Raw genomic sequence first — 8,576 nt, 5'->3', positions numbered from 1 at the left:
AGAGCACTGGTTGATCTTTCAGAGGGCCTAAGTTAGATTTCCAGCAACCACATGGCAGCTTGCAATTGTCCGTAACTCCAGTTCTAGGAGATACAATGCACTCTTGTGGCCTCCAAAGTTACTATATGCATAGATGGGGCACAGATACACATGCTCATGTGCAGGCAAAACACTTTTGTACATTAAATAAAGATTTAAAAAATTAAGACAGGTTTTCTCTGTGTAGACTTGGCTGTCCAGGGACTTACTCTATAGACCAAGCTGTCCTTGAACTCAAGAGATCATCTGCCTCTGCCTCCCAAGTACTAAGATTAGAGGTGTGCACCACCACCACCCAACTTAATCTTTTAAAAAAGAATATGGTTAACACAAACTGTAATTGATAGTTTTTTTTTCTTAAGGACACAAAGTTGTGTTGGTAGAAAAGTGAGGAGTGGATCTGAGAAGGAATTATGGGAAGGTGTAATATATTGTATAAAATTCTCAAAAACTATAAAATATATATTCCTTGTATAACACACACACACCACCCTTCCCAACTGTCAGACGTGTACTCAAGAAGACATTCCTTCATTATAGCATTGTTTGTAAGAGTAAAGATGTGCACCAATATGAATGTCTATTAGGAGGAGATGTATAAATAAATTATGGTATATTCATACAAAGATGTTTTAATCAGCATTTAAAATAAGTGCGATGTTGAGTGTGAAGCAAGTTGCAGAATGATTTGTACAGTGTGATGCCATTCTGTCAAAAGATACACAAAACAATATGCATATTCATATTACTATGATGTATTAATTTCAAGTATTATTAAAATTTATAGGCATGTTATAAACCAAATGAGTGGCTATCTCTGAGGAGAAGAGGAGGAGAAAGGGCTTTGAGATGGGAGAAGTGGTACACAGTAGATGTCAACTATAACAGATCTGCAAAAAGAGCCAGAGTAAATATGGCAAAATGTTAATTTCTTGCTAAGTTGGTACATGAGTGTTCTACATGCTATTATTATGTTCTCTGAATTGTGTGTACTTGAAATATTTGATAAAAAGCAAAACAAGCATAATTTAAAATGCACATAGGAAGGGGAAAAACAGTGAAAACATGGAGGTAAAAATGAGAAATGATCCTGAACAGAGAGAAACCATGATATTATAGTTAGTGGTGCAAGGAAGAAAGCCAAAGATGGAGGAGTATGGTCTGGGAAAAAGAGGCTTCATCCTGAAGTGATCTGTGGTGATTATGATCTAAAATAAACAGACTCACTGGAGACCTTGAAAGGATGTGGGTGAGGCCAAGAGCCATGTGCACCCCTCTTGGGCTGAATGTTGTGTTTGTGAGGTAGAAAGTCGCTGCTGCTTCATCTTCTCCTATGGAGCTCTTGAGTCTCAGGATGTGTTTCATGGATTCAAGGATCCTTGCTTGAATGAGATTCTTCTTTTTCGTGGCCTTACAGTTATAACCATAGGCCATTCGTAGAATAACAGTTGTAACTGAAGTAACCAAAAATTGTCAGTTTCATACACAGGAAAAGGGATTAAGACATGTCTAATTTAGGTGCTTATAAAAACTTATGTTAATGTACTGAGTAAATTTGCCCACTCTAATTCATTTTTGAAGAACTCATTTGGGAAATTAGAATTCTTCTAGGGATATAATGAACATTTCTGGTGGTGGGGGGATGTAACTGGAGATAAGAATATGTATCTCTGAGTATAATTTGCTTTGAGAAATCTTTAGCCTTCTAATATTTATTTATGTATCTTGCAATGTTCCCTTCTATTAGACTCCAGATATGATTTTATAGCAGAGATTTTGTCCTGTCGATCTGTTTTCAAAGGTATAGCAACTTTTTAAAAAACTATCAAAAGTATATCCCTTGTATAACTAACACACACACACACACACACACACACACACACACACCACCACCACCACCACCACCACTACCACCACCACCACCACCACTATCATTCATAATCTCATCTATGTCCTTCGGAATTTTTAGTTTTAATTATCAATTTGACCAATGTAGAATCACCTGGGAAGAGAATACTACTGAGGGATTGTTTAGGGCCAGCTGGCATGTCGACATGTCTGTGGGGAGTTGCCTGGACTGCCTTAACTGATAGAGGAAGATCTAGCTTGAAAGTGGGCAGCATGATCTCTGGTTTAAACCCTGTAGCAGAGTACAGAAAAACTGAGCCTCAGACATGCATGAACTCATTTCTCTCTGCTCTTGACCCAATGTGATGTGTCTGTCTGAAGTTCCAGCCACCTAGACTTCCCTGCTATAATGGACTGTAACTTGTAATTGTGAGCTAAAAGAAACTCCTCCAATGTTTTGTCCGTTTACTTTATCACAACAACAGAATGAAACTGGGACAGAAACAAATAGGACATAAGCTTGCTGTTGTGACAAACCTGACCATGTGATCTTTAAGCTTTGAAAATGTCAGAGAAAGGTAGAGCCATTTGGTATGTTGAACTAGAAAAGCCATAAGCACTGGAAAAAGAGACACATAAACTATTTTTGTGTGAGCTTGAAAGACAGTGACACAAACAGAAGAGGCCTGGCTCATGGTTTGAAGGGGAACAAGGACTGGGTTTGGAACCATTCCTGTGTTACTTTAGACAAGAATCTGCCTTTATTGTCTGTGTTCTGAAAACCTAGTGAAGTTGGATTTAAAGGTAATGAACAAGCTTGTTTGGCAGAGGAAAATTTGGGTGGGAGAGCATTCAGGCCAGTGCTGTAGAAGCTGCTGTCATGGATAGAGATATCTGTACCACTGTTAAGAAACCTTGTTCACTGCACCAATAGTGTGCTTTTCTTAGAGTCAGCCAGTATCCAAGAGGGCTCAGCTACATCCCAGATGGCAGCTGTACTTGGTAATGCTGTATATGTCATCCATATTGTACTGGTTTTGATGGTATGAAAGATTCAAAATGATGAAAGGGCATCCTGGAGAGCAGGCACACTGGGGCAAGAGTTGCTACAGAGGCTGAGAGACCATGGCACAAAGATGGTCTTTGTGCCAGTGAAGCCTCAGTTATGATGGAGATACTAGGATATTAAAGATGCCAAGACTGTGGGATGTTCACCAAGAAGAAATAAAGGTATGAATCTGGCCTAAGCCTGCAAAAGAAGTTGTATGTGCTACAAGTAGCAGAGCTAGATGTTTGAAGCTACCAATGCCCTTTGGAAACAGAAGGCTGCATCATGAGCTCCATGTACTAGACATGCAGCTGAAAGACCTGGTGTTCTGACTGCTGACTTGTGGAGGTGTTGTGGTGTGACCATTCATTTTCTATGGTGTATTCTTCCTGCTTAGAATAAGGCTGTGAACATGTAAACATGTGGGAAGTATATAACTTGTTTTTCATTTTGGTTAAGATATTTTGGACTTTCAAAGACCTTGGTGAGTTTTCAAGTTGGCCTACATTTCATGAGGTAATTGTGAGACTCTCTGGGTAGAAGACTATGACTTCAATATTTTTGCATGTCAAGTTCACAAAGGATCAAGTTGTGACCATTCCTTTTAACTGTCAATTTGACACAATGTAGAAGCACCTAGGAATATAGTCTCAAGTGAAGGATTGCAGTATGGAGCCAGAAACTCTTTTTCGCTGCTTCTGCTGCCTTGGCATCCCTGCTAATGATGGAGTACAACCTGGACTTAAAATAAAATGAGCCCTTTCACGTCGCAGTAGCTTTCTGTCAGTATATTCTACCACAGCAACAGAAACAAAACTAGAACATGAGTAATATCAAAAGAAAAAAATTTAAGGCACATTTGAGTTTCTAAAAACAAGGAGTTGCTACAATAAAGCAGAATGAAATTGATATACTGTGGAGAGCCAACTGGTGCATCTATGCTTGCCTCACATGTCAAAACTATTTGGTTTTGGTATATGCAAGAAAAAAAGTGTTGGTTTTAAGAGTCTTTTAGACACATAAAAGACGGTATGTATGGAATATAACAAAGAGTACATGAAGAAAATTGAGACACTGGTGGATGATGAAAGCAGCAGATAATAAAACAGCAGTCATCTATGGCAAGTGTGATGATAATAGTGTTCTCAATGTGGGACAAGTATAATAGTGACATGCACATAAATGCATTTTCTGTGCCCTCCCATTATATGGGACTTACCATTATAAAGTGCCCAACTGAATGAATAACATGATCACATGCTATAATCTCGTAATCTAGGATGAGTTATTTGTAAACAACCTAAATTCTAAAACCATTAAGATGGTTGTTGCAGGGAGATAGATAGTGACAGCTCTGAATTCTACATGACACTGAAGCACAGGATATAAATGTTCATGAAAAACTTCCAAATTACTGCTCACTCTGTTCACTGGGAGACAATAGGCAACATCTGGTGTTTCTGTATGAGTGGCAAAGGCTTGGTTTACAAAAAAATTAGATAAGAAAGAATATGAGTTCCTATGTATCTCTGAGACTTTGGCCCAAATCCCAGCTCTCTCACAAACTGTTTTTAATTTTATGAATACTTTTAAGCACTCATGAATCCAAAGAAATCATTCCTAGTTGCCTATTTATTAATTTTTTTCAGACACGATCCTGTCCCACAAACGTGAAAATACAAGAGTGTAGATGCTAACAGTGCCTGCCCTCTAGCCTTGCTGCCAGAAATGCATGGCATCAACATTAGGATGAGGAACCAGCAAAGGCAGGCAGGCTAGACGAGGGGACTCCAAAATTCCACTGCTAAATGACTTGTGGGATCTCCTGTATGTGGACTTTTTTGTAAGGTAAAAATGTATCCTTTGATATATGCCTACCCATAAGCTGGCTGATATTTTTCTATGCCATCTTTTATTACCAAAGTATTAAGGAATTGTATATAGAACCCACTCTAAGAGCATGTGATATCAAAGTCTATGTTGCTGGAGTAATAAGTGTATTTGATTGTATATTATTTTATTGTATATTACTACCTTGTAATTAGTGTTACTACTACAGGAATAACGAGGCATTTTGTATGCATTCTGACTTCTGAATAGGACATAGGTATCAGAGAAACCTGTGTGAGGCTTCCTCATCATTAGCATCACTTGATGCTTCCTTCCTTCAAGTTGTTGTATCACCTAATCAGCAAGATACCTGGGTAGAAGAGGAGCTTTCCACAAACTGTAAACTAAATGTGAGTCTTTGGACTATGAGAGTCAATGAAAAGATATTGTGTTCTAGAAAATGTATCGAGACTGGAGAGATGGTTCAGTGGTTAAGAACACTGACTGCTCTTCCAGAGGTCCTGAGTTCAAGTCCCAGCAACCACATGGTGGCTCACAACCATCTGTAATAAGATCTGATGACTTCTTCTGGTGTGTCTGAAGACAGCTAGTGTACTCACATAAAATAAATAAATAAATCTTTAAAAAAATGTATCACTAAGAAGTAGAATATGAATAGTAGTTGTGCATGTAATATATATCATATATCACATATTAAATATCATATATTATGTATGAAAAAAGGTGTCCTTACTGTTTAAGCCACTGGCTTTGGGTGGCTGAACAGCGCCCCTCCCCCTTTGAAATAAAATGACATTGTATAAATTGTGGAGAGCACATTTGGAACCTCTGAACAGTTGATGGCGGAGTAATATTAATATTATCCCAGGACATTTTGGGGCTAGCCAAGGCAGGAATCTGGCTTCTGTACTATGCCCTGTAAGGGCTATTATCAAGCACATCTACATCTGAAATTCGGAGCAGGCTCTCAAGAATAAGGCTATAAGGAAGTACATCTACATCTGAAGTTTGGGTGGCATAGAGAAACACATTCGTATTTGTAGATCCAGGCAGTATCCTTAGAAATTCAGCTCAGGGCAGGGTGGATTTTGGAATGTAGGCACAGCAGTATCCATTTTTGTTTCTGACCTTTTTACCTGACCTCCAGTTAGATGTTTTCAGGATCTTTGGTTGTTATCTCGCTTGATCCCCGTCTCAGAACCGACGTTACCATTTTTGCATGTAATTAAAACAATTTAAAAGGAGAACAAATAAAGCCAAGCTTCGCTTCGGCCATGAGACTTAGGCCTCAAGTCCAGCCGAAGTCATATTGCAGCTTTAACTAACTTGTCTTTTTCTTTCAATCCTCGCTTCGGCTCCGGGTGGACCTCTTGAGAGTCCGGGCTGGTCTCGGACAATAAATTACATATATGCATTCATACACAAGCATTCACCTCCCTATTTTATAAATAAAACCAAGTCTTATAGGAGTGCTAATGTTACCTCCTTGAACCCTGAAATACAGGTGAAATGCAGGTTCTGCACTCCATCAGAAATCCCTCCTCCCAGAACTCCAATGTCAAAATCAAACTCCTCCATGAAGCCTCCTATATACTCCAGTTCCACATTTTGTCTACTAGTTCCTGTTTCTTGCCACATTAATCACTCTGAGTTTAACTACACTGGCCAAGAGATGCACTTTTACTTCACCTGAAGCCTGGGCTTTCCTCTTTTTGTATTGTCTCCTCCATGGACTATAAAAGAAATCACAGAAAGGAGATTTAAAAAAATTAGGGCTGAGATACCATAGGAAAAATAATTGAAAATAAAGACCAAATTGGTATTTCTACTATGATGGCTAGGATGTATTAAGAGATTTGTGTATTTTTATTTTGTGTATGAATGTTTTGCTTGTGTGCATGAATGTGCACCACGTGTATGCCAGGTGTCCATAGGGATCAGAAAACTTCATCAGACCCTCTGGAGTTATAAACAGATTTGAGTGCCATGTGGGTTCGGGAGGCCAAGTACAGGGCCTCTGAAGGAGCATCAACTGCTCTTAACTGCTGAGCCATCTCTCTCACCCCTATGCTGGTGAGTTTTAATTGTTAACCTGACACAATCTAGATTCACCTGTGGAGAGAGTCACAGAGAAATACTGACCAGATTTGGTTGGCCTGTGAGCATGTCTGTGGAAGGTTACCTTGACATACCATTCAGTGGAACTGAGTCTAAGATTATGTAAAAAAGAGAGAAATGAACTGAATACTGGTAACCAGGCATGTATACCCCTCCGTGTGTGTGTGTGTGTGTGTGTGTGTGTGTGTGTGTGTGTGTGTGTGTGTGTGTGTGTGTATGTATGTGTGTGTGTGTTTTCATGGGTGTGACCAGCTACTTCAAATTCCTGTTGCCTTGACTTCCATGTTCTGATAAATTATCCAACCTAGAATTGTGAACTAAAGTCAACCCTTTCAACCCTAAGTTGTTTCTGTCAAGGTATTTTATAGTGGCAACAGAAACAAAACCAGGACCCCTACATTTTAGAAGTTATAGATAAGGAAAAGACACACTGAAAATGGCAACTGGGTGTCAAACCTCCTACTCACTACCAGATCCACTATCAACCCTGTTGATAATGAAGGAAGGTGGGCAGATTCTTAATAAATCACAGATCAATCATGGGCAATACAGTGACTCTAGCTCACAGTCCAGTCAGTACCTGCTGGTGAGAGAAAGATGACATAGCAGCATGGGGTTAGGGATTCAAAGCTTATACCTTGAGTCTTGTCCTTATAAAAACAAACTATGGGTACTACTAGTAACAAAGCTATCCTGATTGTAATGAATTTCATTTGGATGTTCTGGCATAAGGATATTTTATCATGGGGCTGGAGAGATGGCTCAGTCATTTAGAACATGCACTGCTCTCGCAGAATACCTAAGTTCAGTTCCCAGCACCCCTATTGGGAGGCCCACAACTATCTATAACTCTAGCTCCAGGGAAACCAGATGCTTCTGACCTACTTGGGAGCCCGAATTCACACACACATAGACATATACATAGGCAATTTTAAAAACTAATCTTTTATAAGAAAAAAATACTTGCTCATACTGGATATTCTGGCCCACATCTGTAATCCAAGCACTCAGAAACCTGAGGCAAGAGAATTCTGAGTTTAAGGCCAGACTGGACCTACATGATAAATATACATAGCTATATTCCAAAAAGAAAAACAAAATTGAACCAAGTTGTGAAATCAAAAATGATATCTTGGGTTGTTTTTTAAATGTTAACATTCCTAAGGTTGCAAAAATTCACAATGGAGGGTCATTGGCATAAACTCTCCAGACCTGCAGGAAGCCTAGTACAGCTGACCTGTGGCCTCTGCCCCCATCCTGTGTGCAGAGCTCTAAGTCTTCCCTTTCAAACACTGTATGTCACTCAGTTGTGTTGCAGTATTGTTGACTGAACATGAAGCCTTGCACATGCTAGGCAAGTGCTCCACACTGAACTCTGCCCCTAGAGCCCAGTTGTTCTCTGATGAAATGGCTCAGTATTTGCAAGGCTGTTGACCCAGTGTAGCAATAAGTTCATACTTGTGGAACTCATTCCAAATAATAAAAATATGTTGTCTCTTTCATTAGATAATAGCAAAGCAGCACAAACTTCTATAGAACTACACATGCTACATACATAGTAGGAAGCTGTAGTAAATGTACAGATACTTAAAAAAAAAAAAAAAAAACACCAAATAGTACAAAGAGCAGCCAACAGGTTCTATTGAAAACTGTCTTCAACTGTGGCACCCAA

This window comes from Micromys minutus (assembly GCF_963924665.1).
Source record: "Micromys minutus genome assembly, chromosome: 5".
In the NCBI taxonomy this organism is placed as follows: domain Eukaryota; kingdom Metazoa; phylum Chordata; class Mammalia; order Rodentia; family Muridae; genus Micromys; species Micromys minutus.
This window is presented reverse-complemented; position numbering follows the sequence as displayed.